Source organism: Rousettus aegyptiacus, unplaced genomic scaffold (assembly GCF_014176215.1).
Source record: "Rousettus aegyptiacus isolate mRouAeg1 unplaced genomic scaffold, mRouAeg1.p scaffold_m13_p_15, whole genome shotgun sequence".
Classification (NCBI taxonomy): Eukaryota; Metazoa; Chordata; class Mammalia; order Chiroptera; family Pteropodidae; genus Rousettus; species Rousettus aegyptiacus.
In genome coordinates this window covers 40,221,999-40,243,643 of record NW_023416290.1, presented here as the reverse complement: position 1 = coordinate 40,243,643, position 21,645 = coordinate 40,221,999, and the positions used below count along the sequence as shown (strand labels likewise).

At 36.6% G+C, this 21,645-nt stretch overlaps 1 long non-coding RNA gene and 1 pseudogene across 1 annotated transcript; one reads left to right on the top strand and one right to left on the bottom strand.

Moving 5' to 3' along the window:
* Window positions 1–627: 627 nt before the first annotated feature.
* On the bottom strand, window positions 628–13,946 carry LOC118612007. The gene is made up of 3 exons (XR_004954640.1): window positions 13,800–13,946; window positions 4,253–4,480; window positions 628–3,922 (listed from the first exon to the last, which is right to left on the bottom strand). It is a non-coding gene; the product is annotated as an uncharacterized LOC118612007 (long non-coding RNA).
* Window positions 13,947–18,919: 4,973 nt separating this feature from the next.
* On the top strand, window positions 18,920–19,038 carry LOC118612159 (annotated as a pseudogene).
* The last annotated feature ends 2,607 nt before the right edge of the window (window positions 19,039–21,645 follow it).

The window sequence follows — 21,645 nt, the reverse complement described above, 5'->3', positions numbered from 1 at the left end:
CAAAATTCTCTAAATAATTCCTAATGTTAATGTATTATATTTTATCTACAAAAGGATGTGAAAGGTAATTTAATTAATTTATTCCTAATATTTCAAAATGATTTCGAAACTGAAATAATAGTGCAATGAAATTAGCATCAGATATTGATACATATTGATTCCTCATTGGATAGAATTCAACAAAGATTGAAGAAAATCCTGGAAAATTCTAGATACTTGAATCATAGAAGGTTCAGGTAGGCATATCTACATGATCTCTAGTTCACCGTAAAATAATATCAGATGTAATTTGTTAAGGGCCCACTCTATGTCAGACAACAGGTGGGACACTTAAGACATATTAATTATATCAATTAATCAAATACAGTAATTCTGTTAAAGCAGGTATTATTCTTCATTTCTTCAAATGAAGAAACAGAAATTCAAGTTATTTATTGGAGATCATACGGCTTAGAATTGTCTTGGCTTTTATGCTAGGGTTGCTTGACTACAAAGCTCCGTCTCTTTCTACTAAACCAACCCTGTCCTGTTACAGAGGAGAATACATGTCCAAGCCTCTCTAGAGTGGTTACTTGTTACAGCTAGACTCCACAAACAGATCAACACAACTTTTAAATTAATAAGCAGCAGAAATTTATTAATCATTTTAATATTAGTAAACTCCGAACAGTTCTAACTATGAACTTCTTGTGCCATATTGTTTGGAATTGTGTTAAAATGCTGAGAGGTCAAAACATCAAAGTTGGAGAAAATTAAGAAGCCAAGTTATTTGAAAATATTTTTTTGTGTTTCCAGGCTGAAAAATCTGGTTCCTTTATAACAATAGTTGGTAGCTACTGACACCAAGCGGCCACTGCTTGTACTGCTCTAAACATTTTCGAAGACTAATGGTCCTATTAGGCAGGTGGGGGGGGGGGGAGCAAACAAACAAAAAACAATCAACTTAATACATATTGTAAGATGCATTATTTTATCTTTTGCCATTTAACTATTTAAGAACTGAAGATTATGGTTAGAGATACCAGTGGGTGATTCTCAAGCGCTTCATGTCTGTACTTAAAACATTTATTCCCAGTTTTATTGCTGGTATTGGCCTGTATGTTAGATTCTTGACAGTGAGCCAAGTGGTTTATACCAACCTTTTTGAGCAAGCTAAGCAGTATCATAGCATGGAAATTAAGAAAAATTGGCTTTACAGTCAGATGAACTTGAGTCCATCCACCTTCTTTGACCTCTACCAAATGTACTGCAGAGACTTCTTCTTGCCAACACCTAGTACTTATCCCATAGTAGCAAATACAGAATATTATTGGTGCCATCTCAGCTACCAGCAAAGGCTCGAACAGCTGGGCATTGTCAGTGTCTCCCCAGCTGATGCCTTGGAACTTTCTTGGTGCCAACAGACACCCCATTCTTGAACTACAGATCCAATGGAGACTGCTCTATTGTCCACAAAAACTGGAAGGATGTCCTCTTCCTTTTTTAATGAACACTCTGTCTCATGAACATCAAAGTGCTGCTTAATGTCTAACAGAACTTTGAATGAAAACAGGCTTTTGGAAGTCTGTCACTAGGCATGCCTGAATTCCAGAAATAAAAACCCCCTCATCATAAACTGATGTCTCCTATGCATTCTTAACATGTACTCAGGGTTTCAAAATCAATAGTTTGCTGCTGTAGCAACTACACAAGTATTCTACAGATACAAGAGGACTTTATATTTGGCTTTATATTTTTCTGAGGATCTTGTCAAAATGTAAGGTCAGGGAAAAGTCTAATATTATGAGTACAAACTTAATGTTCCAATTACTTGCCCTTGTTTCTGTTAGGTATAAGCCACTGAAAACTTTCTATTTAGCTTTAGAGGTTCGTGAAGTGCATAGATACGGTTCAGTTGAACAAACCTTGAGCTAGAAAACCATTAGAGAGAAGGGAATAGATACAAACATCTTAACTTTAAAAAATGTCAGAGATAGTGTTTTATTGCATATATTTGTTTTCACTGACAAGAGTAAGTTTTGGAGGGTTATTTATAAGTTTAAATGAAATTATGCTTTTATATAAATATTTTCCTCTGACTGAAGTAAATAATATTTCATCATATATATTTCAGCTATATTTTCTTTTTATTAGAACTTTTCAAAAACTTCGCATGTATTACACATGCTTCTCTGTATAAAAAGGGGCTATTTCTGAGTACTTTCTTGATTGATTAATGTCATAAAAACCATCCATATAAGTGAGCTTTTATAAGTTCTAGGAAACTTAGTCAATTAATGACAAGAGTATTTCAAATGCATTACAGCTATGAGTCATGATATTGATGTAAATGTTTTAAATAAAATAGCATTGGGGTGAGTTATAGTTTAATATTTTAAAAACATTTTTTGAAAAGGTGACTTTGGATTATGTTAGATTCCAGGAAGAAATTCAAATAAGTTTGCTTTTTACTTTTTCCTGGAAGAAGGTGCTACGTTTTAGAGTTTATAAAAGAGAAAAGTGAGTAAATAAAAGTTCGTTAGAAATCCTTAGTCTTTGAAGATAAAAATGTATTCCTGATGGTGTGAAAAGGGAAAAATAGTGACTTTCCAGTGGAGCATTCTGGCGACACCATCTTAACCAAAGGATGAAGATGAACAGGGACAGTGATGTCGTGTGGATCACACGCATCCCGTTTTATCGCATGAGAAGGTACTTCACCTCTGTGGCATTCTTTCTGAAAATCAAAAGCTCCACTATAATCATGAGGAAAATATCAGACAAACCTCAATTTAGGGACATTGCACAAATGCCTGACCATTATTCCCCCAAGCTGTCAAGGTTGTGAAAGATAAGGAAAGGCTGAGAAACTGCCACAGAGCCGAAGAGAGATTGGAGACATGATGAGTATGTGCAGGATGGCTCCCTGGACTAGATCCTGGGACAGAAAGAGGACGTGAACGGGAAAACTTGTGAAATTGAAATAAATCTGGAATTTAGATAATAGCAAAAAAAAAAAAAAATTAAAAAAAAATTGCTTCCTTGAGCCCCTAAAAAAGAACAATATGCTTGAAGTAGATTTTTCAACTGTGACAGGTTATACTTACTGGGTTATTCATACTCTTTACAAACTATCAAAACCCTACAGAGAATTGTGACAATAGTTCCCGAATCAAAGAACTTTCTTAGAATAGATTTTTAGATCTTCTCTACTGAAACCTTACTCCTCTGTAATGGTCCATTTATATGAGTGTTGGAATGTGGATATTCTCACATATTCAAGAATTCCTGGGAAACGGTGAGAGATTTCTGTTTAATGTAACTGTCTGAATAACAGAGCATTAATCTAAGACATGATCAGAGTGGGTAGGATTTGGTAAGAAAAATAATGACTTTAATCTCTTTGGACATGATGAATTTCAGGAACCCAAGGCAGCATTATAGGTGTGACCTAGAGCTAGCAGGAAGAGCTGTCATGTGATATAGATGACACAGATTTGGGAGTCACCAGCCAGAAGTGCAGGTGGGTCTCCCAGGGCAAGTGAGGGCAGAGAAAAGACAACAGAGAGATCGCTTTCAATCCACTTGTTTCACTCACCAGTGTCATGACCACATGGTCACAAAAACTCCATCAAATAAGAGTTAGCTAATATCACTTTTCCTGCCTAGATGTCTATAATAATTCAACTTCGAGAATCATTCTGCATAATATTGATACCTGCAGTTACATGGAAAATGTAAGCAATAATACAGATCACTGAATTTGTCAGCCAGCTAGAGATTTTCCAGTCTAAATTTTATCTCACTCTTTGGCTGCAATGCTCGATTTGACATCTGATGGTGCAGGTGGAGTTAAAAGTTAAAAATCCATCCACAGATTCCTGCAGGCCTTGGAATCAACATGAGAGGGCCAAAATTAGAGAAGTTTTTCTGGCATCTGTATCTGAAAAAAAAAAAAAATATATATATATATATATACATAAATATATATATGTTGTTACTGTTTGGTAATTGTCAAATTACAAATTGCTGCAATTCTATATGAGAGGCATTCTATACTTCAACCCATCTTAAAGAGGAAAGAAGGTCTTTAAAATCATCACGTTTGTCCACATATAGTCCCTAGGCTTAAAAAAAAAAAAAAAAGACTTTCCCATAAATCATTTTAGACTTTCACAGGTGCCTAGAAACTGAATAAAATTTAATGGAGCCGTTTTTAAAATTCCAGATATGAGTCTGAGCATTCGCAGGGCACCCCTTTCAGTGGCCTCACTTTGTTTACATCCACCAGGGCTCCTGGAAGAGCTCTTTGAGGCGGCTCTGCATTGTCCAGCTTGGAGGTCAGAGTGGTCGGTCAGTTGCTAGGAATGTAGACTTTTGCCAAAAGTGTTTAGGTCGGGAATTGCTATAGTTCACCACCAGGTAGAATTTCCCGAGGGTGAACTTGACATCAGGAAATGGAGGCGGTCCAGAGAAAGACTTGCAAAAGGAGACAGCATGCCTGAAAAAAAAAAAAAGATTTATCCTGATGGGACTATAGCACTAAAAAGAATTTTTGAAGCAGTTTAGTATTTCCTAACTTGTTTGGGTCAGGCTCTGAAAACCTAATAACCATTTCTGAAAGGTTGAAAAGAACATCTAGAAAAATATTGCCTTGGGCATTTGGGAAAGAGAGATCTACTAAAATAAAACATTTTAGGAGAGGTCTAAAGTGATGAAAAAAAGCTGACTTGGAAAATAATTCAAGCTGCAGTATTTGGACTAAATGAAAGAAAGGATGACCTTAGATCAGCGGTCCCCAACCTTTTTGGCACCAGGGACCAGTGCTCCTATGAAAATCTAATGCTTGATGATCTGAGGTAGAGCTGAGGTGGTGATGCTAGTGCTGGGGAGCGGCTGCAAACACAGATGAAGCTTTGCTGGCTCCCCCGCCGCTCACCTCCTGCTGTACAGTTCGGTTCCTAACAGGCCATGGACTGGTGCTCGGTCTGTGGCCTGGGGGTTGGGGACCCTGCCTCAGATGATAAAGCTGGTCTCAGGAAACTTGCTGCTGTTCCTCCCTGTAGCCAACCACTGCCTCTTATTCCTGCCTGTGGTCCAGAATCTACCACTCTTAGGGTGCCACTTCCTCCCAGTCCCCGCGGTAATTCTGCTCACTGTTGTCATTATTTTTCTGTGTAATATGACAAATGTCTATTTGTATGCTTAGTTCTCACATTACACTATAAGCTCCTCTTATCCTGGCTACTTCTGTTCTTGGAGCATTTACAAATCTCCATGATCAATCACCCTGAAGGTGGCTAAAATAATCTCTTTTATTTTATTTATCTACATTTTTTTTCTCTTCCCCTTCCCACCAACTGTAGATGGCACGAGTGCCAACATTGCATCTCTTGTTTGCTGCTGTAATCCCAGGGCCTAGAATAGTGTCTGACATGCAGTAAGTACCCTGCAAACATTGATTAAATGAATAAATAGTCATAAAATCATTAACCTTATGTTTTACAAGATTATGTGGCATATAAATGGCAAAGAAAGATGAGCTCAGTTCTGCCAGACTTCAAGGGTCAATTGTGTTTAACTTCTATATTGATTAATAACTAAAACCAACTCACTAACCCAAAGCCAACAACCAATCAATCAAATAATCAATATCAATCAACTTTACATGATACATGGGCAGAGAATTTGTAACTGGCACAACACACATCAGTGTGACTTCCACATCTCTATCCTGAAGAGTCTCAAGACCTGAAATGCCCACAGAATTTAGGGCCTCATCTTAACAGCCAATATTTATGAAATGCTTAATAGTATCAAGATTATTTTAAGACTTTGAGGTATTTTTTGAGGAAAATACTATTATTATTATAGATGATGTGACTGCACACAGAGAGTTTAAGTAGTTGTATCATCTCACATACTGATAATGATAGAGCTAAGGTCTGAACCCAAGTCTCCTCATCATCCTTTCTAAGAATCTGCCATATTGATGGGTCGGGGGGTGAGGTGGGCGAGGGGAGTAGTGAGTAGCCGGCTTTATCTTCGCAAGGTCCAGTTTTTATTTTCTGTGCCTTCCAGGATTAAAACAATCCTGAAATAGTAGGCGCTTATTAGATATTTATACAAATGAATGGATGAGTGAATCTGACCAGTTATTACTGAACAAGATCACTAACCTAAGCGGATGGGGTTCAGTGGAAAAGTTGGAAGCCCTGAGCTTTGGACTATACTCCAAGATAGAACTGAAGGGAGGCGTATTAGAAAAGTGGTAGCTCAGGAGGCCTGGAAAGGAGAAGGGAGGCTCTTAAAAATAGTAAATGGGTAAGTAAATGAGGTCAGAAGGACTACTACAACATCCAGTTCTACTAATGATGTCTCTGTCAATAAACTTTTATAATTTCTTGTAAGACCAGCTGGTGGTAAAAACATCACCAGTGAATCCAACCTGTTTCAGTTCTACAGCTCCTGACAGATGTGGCAGCTGAAACATGTAACAACTGAAGCCTGTGGATCTCTACACGTACACCTTCATGCAACTTTCCACGCTCTTCAAAAATATAGTGGGCATATAGTTTACTGCTCGCACATGGACGTATGATCACCCGTTCGTAAGTATCCTTTGTGTGTCGATGAGTTATCATCATGTTTACTGTCTATAATAATAGGCTAGCCATGAGAATGTGCATACTTCAATTTGGCTGTTAATTTGAGAAAAGGAAAGGATTACCGTGAGACATTAGGAAAAAATCTCATCGACAGAACTTGATAACTGACAAAATATAGGATGAGAGAAAACAGAGTCGATGGGTTAGAATTGACGCAAAACGATGATGGCTTTACATTGTAAGAAGTCAAGAAGGGGCAATGATGAAAAAAGATGACGATTTTATTTTTCAAAATATTAGATATTTGGACATAAAACGACATCTATAAAGAAATATCTAAATACTACTTAAAATATTGTAGTTATGGTTTTAGAGTCTTCTCTATGGAGATGAGAGAATTCATTTACTTAACCCTTATTTATAGATTCCATTGTTCCTTGCATTAGGCCAGAAACTGGGGATACAAAAAGAAGTGATTATATTTACAGATGAATACAACTAGCTGTAGAAAAAGATTTGGAAAAAAGTATAGCACAATGAAGAATTTTAATGTCCGAAGCTCAATGGGAGAAGAAATAAGGAAGCATCACAGAGGCGATGAATAAAATAATCATCGAAGGATAGAAATACGTAATTAGTTAAGACAAATATGCTAGAGGAGAGGTAAATTTGAAAAAAAGATGATGACAAAAATGGAAGTAGCATCAACTTCACCTGGGGAAAGCAGGAAAGATTGGTAATGCTACACAGAGAATAAGATAATTAAAATATTATTCATAGATCTTTTAATTTTATTTATTGCAGTATTCTCAATAGTGAATATTATGCAAATATATGGACCTGAAATATGATCAGAATTTAAATGAGAAAATCAAGAGATAAAATGTGTCAAGAACTATTGCAAAATTCTTTAAAAAATGCATTAGGGGCTTTGTTGGTCACTTGCCATGTTACAATGGTTTTTTCATCTGTGAAAATACGGGTTTGCTAAAATGTCACTAAAAGAGCGTGGTATAGTAAGATACAGGCCATTCTACATCCACATGGTAATTCATGTTTTATATAGGAACAAGGGGAATAAAACTACATGAGACCTTCTCTTGCCTTTATCTTATTTGCGTATCTATAGTGCATTAAGACATGAGACTCTTACATGTATGCTACTTAATACTAATCTCTGTTATAAATTAGAGAGAAACCTATTGCTCGGTGTGCTCCTCAAGAAAGTTTGTGATTGGCTAATACCACAGTCGATTATCTGGGAATAAGGGAGACAGTCATCTCAAGAGAGAGAACAAGTTGGATCCGCATGTTTAAGCATGGCAAACATCCTTCTCTTTGTCTAAACGTTGAAGGTTGAGAGGAAGGAATGGCCTTCAAATTACTGGTTATGATTCTGACATGCCGATTCTAAAATTTTTATAAAGAACAAAAATCCAAGAAAAGCCTAGTTCCTCTGGAGGAAAAGGGCTAAGCGGAGAGGGATTTTTTTCTGTTAGAAACTGAGTTTTTATTAGGCTCTAATAACTAGGAGAGTGCAATAGCGGCACAGAAATAAACAAAAACCAAAGTGCTGTACTAGAGACCAACATCTGTGGAAATCTGATACATGCAGAAAGCATCATAGACTGGGAAAAGGAGGACCTACATAATAAATAACATGGGGAAAACTTATTATCCATGTAGAAAGGATTATTTTAGAAACATTTTTTATTTTATACACTATGTATTACTTAATTGTGCCTCTAAAAAATATAACAGATAGATGAAAATTTCCTTTGATCACTACCCCAATGCTATCATTCATGTTCCTTTTCCTTGGGCAATGATAATAGCTAATATTTATTTAGTTTGAAATGAAAATTTGGCGAAGACACCATGAGACAAAAGGTACCATATTTCAAAGGTGGTCCTGGACTGTATGCGAAATTTATAAATAAGATATCAATAAAGCAATTACATGACTCATATCCCTTCATTCACATCAATGGCATAAAAGTATTAAGAGTTAGAAATTAGAATGGGGAGAAGTGTCTTGCTGATAAACATCATTTTCTAGCCCCCTTGCATAAATGAGAATTAAATGAAAATCATGCCAGGGGGTGCTTACAGAAAGCTCCTCCCTCTTTCTCCTGCTTATGGAGCTCAGATGGGGTGGCTGGAGCTCAAGCAGAAATATAGGTCAATAAGGATAATTGAAAATGGAAACACGTGCTAAAATTGCCAGGGCAGAAAGATAGATGAAATATGGGCCCTGGTAACTGTGGAGCCGCATGTCAGCCCAGACCACTTACCTCTGGACTTCTTTAACACAAGGGAAAATATACTTCTGTCATGTGACACCACTGTTATCCTGTGTTTCTGATACAGCAGCTGAATCCAAATCCCGACACAAAGAAATATGTTATAAAAATCAGATACTTTGAGGCAAGTGTCATATATATGTATATGTTCACATATACATACAGTATATATAAAGTGTACTTATCGCATACACACGTGTATATATACATATGTATATATTATATATGTATATGTATGTGTATGCATACATATTTACATGTTATATGTAGATATAGCATATGTATACTTAGGATATATATCTTACACTCAGAACACATCTATCCCTTGAAGTTGTTACCGTGGACAAACCTGACACAGTAGCTCTATTATAATTGCTGTGGGATCTTTGCTGTGCTGGCCCAAGTTGTTGGTTATGCCACCAGCAATGCCCATTAAAATACAATAAGAAGAAACAAAGAAAGCGATTTTACTTTCTATGTGTGCAGCCTTGGGCAGGGATGGAGGTGGGGGTAGGGAATCACTAACATTTGTTCAGTGGGAGACTGAAGATTTTTATTCCTTTTTTTAAAAAATAAGTGAGCTACCAATCTCAAATTATAATTTTGGTAGTGTAAATTAAGGGAAATATATCATCATTTAAATAAGGACTATTAAACTTTGGCCAGTTACACTTTATTTTGTAAGGGTTATCTTAAACTACCTTCCATTCTTCTTCCATCTGTCAGACTGTATTTCCCTTGGATTATATCAGTACAATTATATCTTTAATAAAAAGCTCCTTCAAAGAAAATTGTCACACTTGGTAATATAAGGCCACTTCAATCATCAGAGTGTGAAAATCGTCTCTCCAGATGGTAGCTTTCTGCTTAGCTGAGCTTATGATCCCTACAGTAGTTTTTTTTTTTTTTAATTTTCTGAATCCCATTTACTTTTATGTATATGTGTATAGTTAATTTTTAATTACACGTTCTTGGCAAAAACAAAGTTAAACACCAGTGAATTATATATGTAAAAAAAAAAAAAAGGTATCAGTGGTCTCCTTTGGAAATCATTGTCCAAAACAACATATCATATTGTTGACCTTCACCTATTTTGGGGATGACAAACGATGATTAGCTACATTAAAAATGTGGTTTCATGTAATACAGATTGCAAATTTAGCATGGCTTAAAGGTTGGTAGAAATGATATATCAGGTCTGCTAATTGTTAATATGCAATTTTCTTAGGTTAACAGGCAACAGATGCCTTCTACGCATGCAAGAAAAATTAAAAAGAACATACTGGTGGTTTAAGAAGAATTGCTTTATGATTAGCCTTTTAAAATAATGACTAAAAAACCAAAATTATGCTGTTGCTATGGTAACGATGGTGAGCAACAGAGACAGAGATTCCTGCTTCAAATAGTCATGATAGACAATCCTGTGGTCACATACTTACAGTCCTGTTACCCTTTGAAACACACTGCAGGCAGTTATGAAGGCATGTCTTAGAAAGATCTGATATAGTCATCCCAAGGAGTCAGAGAATTAATTTAGCCAATTACTCAATAAGACTTATGTATCATTTATAAAATAATTAATAATAATAATTAATTAGTCAGGGTTCGATTTGAGAGTAATGTTAAAACGAGATTCCAGAAATGACTGGAAGTTCACTGGGCAAAGCGGGGGAGAACTAAAAGGGCCAGCGTGGCAGAGCAAAGGAGGAAAAGTCCAGAATCAAAAGGTCACGTAGGGCCGTTTAGATCCTGTTTAGGATTTCGGTTTTTATTCTAGGAACGCAGGAAAATCTTTAGAAGTTTAAGCAGAAAAACGAATAATCAGATTTGCATTTTAAATGATTACCCTCGCTGTAGTTCAGACCCCACAGTGGAAAGAGATAAATGGAAGAGGTTCAACACAGACCTAGTGAAATCGGTGAGAAGAATTCCAGTGCAGCCTTTGTGAATCGAAGGAAATTAATCCCCAATTATATTTTATTCAGACAGACTTCCTGTCTCCCTAGATATAAAAATAAAGCTGTACCTAGATGTAGACACAATGTAGTGTGCAGAAAGGATATAATCAAAGGAGCTAGAGCAAAAGAGTATCTATAAAGAATGATGATTTGACCTCGCAACAGATTTTTCACCAGCACCGTGGAGGTGTGAAGATAATGGAATATTTTTAAACTGCTGAACCATAATAGTTATTAATGTGGAGTGCTATGGGATGCCGAACTATTATTCAAGAAAGAGTGTAAACTAAAGGTATTTCCAGATATACTATGATTGAGAGGTTTTAGCACTCACACTTACTGAAAGAAATTCTAAATAATATATATTTCAGGAGGAAGGAATGAACCAAGAATGAAGGTGTTTGGATGCAGAAATGGAACAAGATATGAGTAAACCTTAATAGCATAAAAATAAGTAATGTTTTTAAATTTTAATACAAGATAATAGACAATTTTTTTAAGACAGAGAAGGATGATCCTATTTATAGCATTTTAAGAAGGAGAGTAGAACTATAGACAAAATTAAGCCACAATTAAGTGACATTTATATGTTAAAAATTCAAGGATCACCACTAAAATAATAGAAATAACATGGATAATTTCCCAGGTGGTTTTAAGGAAAAGAGAAGAAAAACAATCTTTAACAAATCTAACAGAAAGTAGAAAAAAAGTACAAAAAAAATCTTAGTAAATACACTACAGATTACAAGACAAAAATAAATTTGAAGACCTTATATAAACAATATAAATAACTATAAATAGAAGATGATACACAGATCATTAAAAAATCTTCTCTCACTATTTCTCCAACACTTCCACCTCAACCCACATGATAGATTTACTGTTGAAATGGGCTATTTTAGTGGGCGGCCAGGCTCAAGTTTGTGGAGCTGGCATTTCAGTTTTCAGAGAGTGAATTTAGGAAGGCTTGGTTATGCCCCTGGTTTAAAGACTTCTATACTTCACTGGCGAAGAGTGAAATGCACTCTTTTTGCTTATAGTTTAGATTTAAGTGGCATTATGCCAATTTCCCATAATTTCTTACAGCGTCAGTCATACTCTAAAACATATGGGTGTAATTTCACGATTGCTTATGCTTAGTGAGACCACTTTGCAGAACAGATGTAATTGACCTGATGTTAGAGATAGCCTTTCTAAATATATCAGAGTAGAGTCAGCATGCAAGATTTTCACACCCCCTGAGGACCTACATCTGCAACAAGTGGCTCCGTATAGCAGATAGATGAGCGTGCAGAAATACATAGTGGCTTCATGGGACTTTGCTTACTTTCTTTTCATCTACAATCCAATAAGACAGTAAGTTCATAAAGCCCCCAAATGCCTGCTTATTCACATCACCCCATTTTGAAGTACGAGATCTCCAATTCTCTTCTGTTCATACGATATAACCATGCTTGTGGATCAAATGAAATCAATCTTACTATTCAGGGTCTAACTGATTTGGCCAGATTTTGGTATATTATCTGCAACTATCTTCATGTCTGAACACAAGAGAGGTCAGGTGTCTCTGAGACTCAAGTTAGGGGGTAACAACCTGGTAAAATCACTTCATATCTTCTTGTTGGCATAAAGTTAGTAGAAAAAGAAGGGAGAGCAGGAAAAAGAGTAGTTGTTTTCCTGAACAATGCTTAGTTATTGTTCTGGTGCTCACGATGGCTGTTGTACATCTAACTCTTGCACTGCCCTGGGTGCAATGTAACATTACTGTCCCCGCCACCCTATGGGAAGAATTCCTACCATAAACTATCACCACTGAAAGTAGTAATCTGCATACTTTCTCTATGTGATTTTCGGGATCCTGAAAATTATAGTCAAGAAAGAACATCCAGGGTAGGAATATTCATCAGGAAAATTTCAGGAAGGGGGACTTAAATATTATAACCCAGGTTAAAACAGATTTCAAATTGCCAGGTGTTGGGGCAGGTTTCTCTAGGTCACCAACATCAGAGCAAAGCTTTCAGCAAGATGGTCTTCAGGTAGAACTCAAGACTTTACCCCTGTCCCTTGTCTCCAACCAGGACAGGGCTAAGGAAATGTCATAATAAGATTATTGTAGAGACAAATTTACTTTGGTAGTAAAGAGCTAATGTAGAATATGTCCAGAATGTTCTTTGAGATGTGGTTTTCTCTAATGCTCTAAAGAGAATTTCAATATTTTCTATATTACTTTGCCTTTCTTCATATTACTGACACAGAGTTACTAAATGAATTTTTCCCAAGTTGTTAGAAATGAATCATAAAATAAATGACTTGTGTTTGACGTTCAAGTATTTCTAGCACCAAGCATTAGCAGTAAATAAAATCCTTCTAATATTTTCTGTGGGTGTGAATGTGTCAGATGCCTATGGCTTTTAGATTAAACTAGAGTCAATTTAAATTTAGTACGTTTCATCACATATAAAGCACGTTTACTCAGAAACTATCAAGCATGTGTCAAGGTGTCATCTGAAAGTCAGAAAATTCACTCCGTGCTCCAGTAATAAATGCAGGTGAATCACTTCCTGCCTGTATCTCTTCAAAACACATTTATTTTGTTGAACGTCTTGGGCATTCAGCCCAGAATGAGAGAACATAGAATGTTTTAATTGAAAAATAAAAACCCTGAAGAGATCAGCTAGGTTAATTCTCTAGTTTTACAAAAATGGAAACCAAGGCTCAGAAGCTCAGTTTCTTCCTTGGGGTCACACGAAAAGCAAGTGGTCTAAATCCTGGTCTCGCGACGGCCACTCTAGTGGTCTTTGAGCCATAAACTGATCCTCCTGTTGTCCATAGCAGTAAAAGCTCCCCCCCGGTATCCATCTATGGTGAGAATGTAAATTCCTCATACAAACAGAATTGCCGTGATCTTTTCTTTGCCTCGGAATGTTTTCAAGGTTTCTTCTCCCACTTACCCCTTCGCATCACATTCCTTTCCACGGGTTTCTAGGATTCTGTTGGTCTAACAACTGGATGTCGTGAATCCGCCCAGTCCCTGTGGCAGACTGACTCAGCTGGGTGGCCTGCCTTGGCTTTGCATCAGGTCCCTCCCTAACGGCCACCGCCCCCCGTTTTGCACTCTCTCACTCATCCCAGCCTCGTCCATTTCGGCACTCACAGAGGTGCGGCATCAAATACTGCCCATTCTCAAGACCTTGAATTTTTGAGCCTGCTCCTAGACTCAGCCCGGCCTAAAGTTTTGGGATAGTCTGGGAAGTCTTAGTCATCTCCACATTAGTAATTGATGGGCTATCTAAAGCATATATTCTTCTCTTAGTAGAACTTAGTACAAGTTCTTTGTAAAAAAAAGTTAGAATATGAAAAATTTCAAAAAGAAGAAAAAACTGTTCATATTTTCATCATCCAATCAAACATTTTTTGTCATTTGTTCATTCATATATTCGGTAATTTATATGTCTTTAATGAGCACTCTATCTTAGGACCTATTCTAGATCCTCAGGTTATAGCAGGGAAAAGAAAGTCCTACATTGTGGAATTTATAGTCCAGAAATTTAGATGACAAACAGGAGATTATAACACTGAGTAGTGGGTAAGAAGCAAAGAGAAGTATACTACGAACCACCTAAAAAGGACACCTACTCAGGGAAGGCTTCTGCAATGAATACCATAGGTGATGTTAAAGCTTTAATCAGATAAAATGGGGTCGGATGGACAGAGGAGTGGTTCAGGCAGAGGGTATAGCATTAGCAAAGGCTCTAAGATGAAAGAGAACAGTACATGTGAATACAGAAAAGAAGTTTGATATTGCTGAAGTATAGAATGCAGGGTGGTTAGTGGGAAAGGGCCAGGCTGGTGAAGAATGATGGAGCGAGACCTTGCAGTCTTGCAAACGCAGGGTGTGGTTTGGTCTTAGTTCTAAGAGTAAAAGTGCACTCCTGAAGGATTTTAAGAATGGGAATGACATGATCTAATTTGTTTCAACAAAAGAATCATTTTGGCTACAGTGCGGAGGGTGGGTGGGATGGGAGAAATCCAGACAGGGAGGCCACTTTAGTGATATTTGAATAATTCAGGCAAGAGATGACGATGGTCTAAAAAGTAATCTAGGCTGTAAGGATGGAGAGAAGACAGATTCAGGAAATTTTTGGAAGGTAAACTCAGTTTCATTCTGTAATGTGTTTCTCCTACCAACAATTTCTCCATGTCACAGTCTTTCCTATGGCTGAAAACTTCTGATCTAAGCTGATTGTCACCTTTGCAGAGAGGACCACCGATTGTGTCAGAGCAGCTATTTTATTCCTTCATAGAACTGTTGAAATATGTAACCATTTTATTCATTCATAATGACATAATGTCTTTTCCCACTAGACAAGAAACACCATGAATAAGGGTATCATTTATATTTTTCATCCATATGGAGTACCTGGGGCCTGGCAAGTTTCTGGCATACAGCAGCTGTTGAATAAAAATTTGTTGACGTGAATATGGAGACAGATGGAGGACTCAAGGACACCCAGATGTCTGGCTTGAATACCTGAGTGCACAGTAGTGCCATTAGTTAAGATAAGGAGCCCAACAAAAGGAAGAAGTTTGGAAGGAAACAAGATGTACTTAGTTTTGGACATGTTGATTTTGAGGTGCTGTGAGATCTCATATTAGAAGTGTCTAGTAGACAACTGAATATATAGACTGGAGTTTAGGAGAGAGATCTTAACTGGAGATCTCTCTCTCTCTTTCTCAATATACATACATATATATAATATATATATTCCAGACCTTGATTTAATATGTATATATTTTTACAATATACAATCATGTATAACTTGATTTTTCAATTTAACAGTATATTCTGAATAACATTCCATGTCCTATAATATTTTTACATTATTTTTTTTAATGATTGAACAATGTCCCATTAAGAGATTGTACTGTAGTTATTTAACTAATTATCCTTTGTTGGACATTTAGATTGCTAACAATTTCATCATCAAGATAATCTTCAATGGACAGGCTTCAGGTAAGCTATATTCCCCACTCACAACTAATTCTTGAAAAGCACTTTCCAAAAGTGAAATGACTAAAATATAAAGAGCATGCAAAGTTTTACTGCTTTTTACATTGTAGCAGGATAATATTTTTGAAAGATAGATGGACTATTTTATTCATAATTAATTTATTTGCTCTCCCTGTATGCCTGCCGCACACCTCATTATAGCAACTTGGCCATAGCACCCACAGAAGCAACATGCTTGCAACTGAAAACAGAGGAAAGATAGATTGATAGCTTTGGTTTTTAAAAGCCTGAAGTCTCAAGGAGGGCATGAAATGACTTTTGGCAATGGGGAGGAAGAAGAGATGAAGAGAAATCCTACTACTTTATGAGAACGAGGAGTTGGTATAGAGATAAATTGAGTAACAAAGAGTAAATGTATATATCCTAAACCCTAACCTTATAGATTGATATTATACCCTCTTAAATGTATATGGCCAAATTGTAATTACATTTTTAGTCAAATAATTTGAAGGATTTTATACCAAGATCTGAGTTATATTTTATAATGATTTGTATTTTTAAAAATTAAAATGAAAAAACCTAATAACATTCAATCTTTTTATTCATTTAAAAATAAATCATGTCTAATAAGAAAATCTTTTAAAAATTTTTTTCCAGATTCTCTGATGCAACATAGTCTCATAAGTATTACAAATGCCTTCAGTAACAACTAATATACAAAAAAAAATCACAGGAAGAATTTCAAAAATTTTTCCAGAAACCTAATGGAAAAGTATTAAGAGCATTGATTTGGTATACTTTCTCCTTATCTCTATCCTATTTCTACTAAGTATCTATAGATACTTATTACCTTCACTATGTTCATTAGTAATTTCAGTTAGAGATTCTGAATTTAGACATAGATTTTGGGAAGAACTTCTAGAGCGATGCCCTCTAAGCTACATAATGACAAAATCAGACTTTGCCTATAGAGTTACAGCAAATGGAACTTTTGGAACCCATGCCTTTTCTTGAAAATCACTACATATGTTTTTGAAATAAGTTTTATTGATGTATAATTTATAAACAACACAATTCTTTACCAAGTTCTATCTGGCCTACTTTACTATTATGAGTAATGTTGCTGTAATCATTGGACTACAAACCTTTACATGAAAATACGGTATGTTTTTATTTCTCCTGAGTCAATAGACAGGACTGCAATTTCTCTTTGTGTGGCAAGTACATATTTAGCTAAATTTACCAAACTGTTTTCAAGTGGCTGTACCATTTTTTACTCCCGCCATTAATGTTTGAGAGTTTCAGTTGCTCTATAGCCTCACCAGAGTTATTCTTTGTTCTGAATTGGTTTTGATTGTAACTTGATATTACCTGTGTCATTATTTTTAAGTTAAAAGTATCAGTATTTCAAATAGACTTGTAGTAACAATACTACTCAGGAAACACAAGTACGAAAGTTTTAGACTAGAGTCAACTCAGTCTCGACATTCCATTAAGAGCATTCCCCAAGATATGCCACCACAGGGTCGTTTCCGAACAGAATTATACAAAGGAACTTGCAGAAGTCCTGACCTAGCTACAGGAGTACTGCCCATCGGGTGGATGATTAAATTAGAGAATAATTCGAACCTTTCACTTAGATGGTAGGGGTCTGGATTTATATTTATGTCAGTGAGTTTTACCTACTTTGCACTCCATCCTATAATTTCTGAACTATTAAATAGGACTAACTAGTGATAATTTGTACATTCTATAGTCATATAACATAATAGCATTTCATCTTCTACTTTTATTAGGTTAATGTGTAGGATTTGCGTAATCTTTACAGTTGTGTGATCTACTTCTGATAGACATAGGAGAAGATATAGCTGAGATGTCACATAGAGTACTATCTATCCGAAAACATGTTCATGTATATGAACAGATGCTCAACATTGTAAGATACCAAGAGCTCTTCAAAAACTAAGACGAGATCTACAAAGTCAAATTAGTTAAACTGGAAACAAAGGTTGCTCTGGCAGTCTTTTTATTTGCATCTTTTGGGCTATGAGTTGCTATGATGAGGAGAGGGGATGCTTATATGTTAAATGAGTATTCAATATTTCAATGATAAACGAGTGTGTGTGTGTGTGTGTGTGTGTGTGTGTGTGTGTGCATGTTTAAATAAGCCTTGATCAGAAAATATATTCTTTAGAGTTAGGCTTGAGAGATCCATGGCTTTGTTCTTATTTTCAGGGCAGTCATGAGTTCAATTAAGTTCCCCAAAGTTTTAAACCAAACTGGTCTCTCTGCCCTTGTATGACCCTGAAGACTCCAAAGGGTTCAGCTATAAAATTGAGGGGAGTCTCAATACTAGAAAGAATTGTCTTCCAAGTTGCTGTTTTCTTGCCAAATTTGATTCCTAGAGAGTTTTAAAATAATTCAGTTTTCGATCTACTTTAATTTTTTTAAAAAAACTGAAGACAGAACTTTTAAAATACACATATCTTACCTGGTAGGGTTAATCTAAACATAAATGAGTCTTCAAGATCATTAGGACCTGGAAGCCACGTGGGAGTGAGACGGAGTCCGGCCAGTCCTGCCTCGCAACCATCCTTCCCCACAGTCGGAGAGAAGCTGTGACACCAGCTGCCTACTCTTGGAAGTGAAAGCCGAGGGTTTTGCATTCGTTGTGATGAAACTTAAAGCTCTCGTGATAAAATCCTCCTCTCCTCACGCTTGTTTCCTTTTTTAGGAAGCTTGTGGCTGACCACCTGGTGCTCTGAATCATTAATTCATGGAAGACATTCTGTCAGGAATAACATGTACCAGGCAGCCTGGCAACTGCCATCCACGCCCTTCCAACCCCCCCATTCACTGTTATTCACTTCAGTAATTATTTATTGTATACCTACTACCATGCCCGGCCTGGTGCTAGGCAACGAGGCTTTCAAATAAAGAGACTCTATAATTCTTACGCTAGAGATTTAAAAAAATTATTTAATGCTATATTTATTTTAGGAAAAGTAGATGAAATATTACATGAAGTAAATAAATTTATTTTAAAAAATTACATGAATGGTCTATGGCCATGCCACCTTGGATATGCCCAATCCCATCTGATCTTGGAAGCTAAGCAGGGTCCGGCCTGGTTAGTACCTGGATGGGAGACCACCTCGCAAGACCAAGTACTGTAGGCTTTAAACAAAATAAAATTACATAAATGTCAAAGCACCGTAGGACAAACAAAATAGAAAAAAAAAATAGCTTCAGTTCTTCGGTTCTTGCTAAATGAGAGGTGCTATACATGTATAGGCACCGGGTGCTTTTCATGTGTTATCTCATTTCAAAACTAACTTGAAAGATAGAAAAACTCCCACATTAAACATGGGAGATGGAGGTCTAGGGTAAGACTGGTTAACTAATCTTTCTCAATACGTGATTCTTCAGCCACGGAATTCTGAACCCAATGCCTCTTAGAATCAGGCGTAACTTCCACATGACTGCAATAGGAAAGGTGATTGGATTAGAGAAGCCACAAGGGCCTCCAGGTGGACAGGGTGTCGGGTGTCTGAGTCAGAAGGGTGTATAAGAATGGCAGAAACATCAAGGCAGGTGAGACGGGCACGGAAAACCAAAAGCCAAAAAGGTAGCAGATGCGCGCAGTCTGAAATTCAGATTAAATAATCAAAAGACAGATCCCGTGGAGATTGAGGGAACACGGTGACAAGGAGCACAAAGCAAATCGCCCCTCAGAAGACTTTACCAGCTTGGTAGTTAGTTCCAGAACACGGTTCTGGTTTTTCGCGGTTCTTGGGCGGTAGAAACCCATGTGCAGCGAGGAGTTACGCAGCTGGCAGCAGGTGAGTCCCGGCGATGTGGCTTCTGGGAAAAGGAATATTAACTCTGAGGAGCCAATTTTTTCCAATTTCAAATGTCTAAAAGAATTTCTTTTAGTGTGTATTCTCTTCATAAAGCCTAGAAATATGTTATTTCCATTATGTTTCTCAACTATAAAACTTAGTTAATTGGCTAAAGTTAACTACTAATTTCCTTAGTTGATCAGATCTAAATATTTTTGTTTGTTTCGTTTTGTGCAGCCAGCTGGGCCTAAATGGTTTTTAAACTGTATCGGTTACCCGCAAAGAAAACCAGTAGCACAACTGCCTGGCTCCACAGAGAATAGCATGATTAAGAAATTGCCTTTGCTTAAATCCTCTGAGTGATGCATTTGAAGTTTTATAGTTATTTTTTAAATATAATTTTCCTCGTGTCTTTGCATGTGTTTACCACATAAGCTTCAATTTGGCAAAGAGCTTCACAGCAAAAAGAGATGTCTCTCCAGTTAAGGCCGTTATATTTGACTGAAAACTTGGGCCCAAAGGCCTGGGATGTGCTGAGAGATCCTGAGTGATGACTGCAGCAGCCTGGAGTGCCGAGTGTCTGCCAGGTCACCGGAGGACCGAGTGGACTAGGTTATTGTGCAGGAAACGAAAACGGATTCAGGTGCTTTGCTGCTTGACTGTTTGCTAAACGTGTGACAATTAGCTGGGCATAAAAATAATCATGGACAACTTTGATATATATTTGAAAATGGTATGCCCTTAGATAACTGTACCGATTTTTCCTAGAAAGAAGTAAACATTTTCGCTTTTTTGTTTGTTTGTTTGTTTGTTTGAGATTCCTTTTTATTTGGAAATAAAATCAGAACATGTTATTTAATACCAGGAAGGGGATTACATAATTATATAAAGCAACAACAGACAAAGAGGTTAGGAATTTGACTTACTTCTCATTCTACATCGACAGAATTTTTGCATAACTTTGTATTTTAATAATCTTACTCTATTAGTTGTAGTAAAATTGGTTTCTTCATCTAACTGATTTTGTGTTCACCTTGATAACTGAGGAGATAGCTAAATTGGTGATTCTCAAACTGTAGGGTAAACAAAAATCATCCAGAAAAAAACAGTTTAAACTGCAGATTGTCCTAGTGGTTCTGATGCAGGTGTGAAGCCACAAAGTACACACTGAGGCTTAAATTAATACCAATGTTAGGCTTTTATTAACATTAAAAGTACTCATGTTTTGCTCAAAGCAACATTAAAAATTTTATGCCCTTCATTGGCAGCGTTATGATGTGATGGAAGTAACAGCGTGCTTAGACCCAAACCCAGGTTACATCTACTTCATCATGTACTGGTTAAATAACTTGGGACATTTATTTTACCTTTGAAATGAGGTTGCCTTATCTGTAAAATGAAAAAATAAATAAATAAAACAACAATCATGTTGTGAGAATAAATGAAATAATAGATGTAAATCACCTAATGCCTGCTGCACAAAAAAATGAGGTTGAAATGAGGTTGCCTTATCTGTAAAATGAAAAAAAATAAAACAACAATCTGTATTGTGAGAATAAATGAAATAATAGATGTAAATCACCTAATGCCTGCTGCACAAAAAAAAAAATCTTCAATAAATGCTTGATTTCTCTTTCTCCTTGATTTACTTCTTTGACTAAGTCATCGCTTCTATTTTTATCCACCAAGTTCTGAGAATAAGATTGCTAAAAGTGATACTAAAGGACTCATGTCTTTCTAAACAGTCTGTGAAACCCTCACCACTCCCCGCCAACCCCTACCCAAGGAGAGCCAGGACATCGCCACACAAATGTAGCCAGGTGACCTGTGATGTCTCTTACCAAGGCAGCACCCTCACCACTTCCTTCCAAGGCTGGAAACTACATTTCCCTAAACACCTTTCCCTGTGTGGTCCTGACTTCGAAGCTGCTAATGAGAGGAACT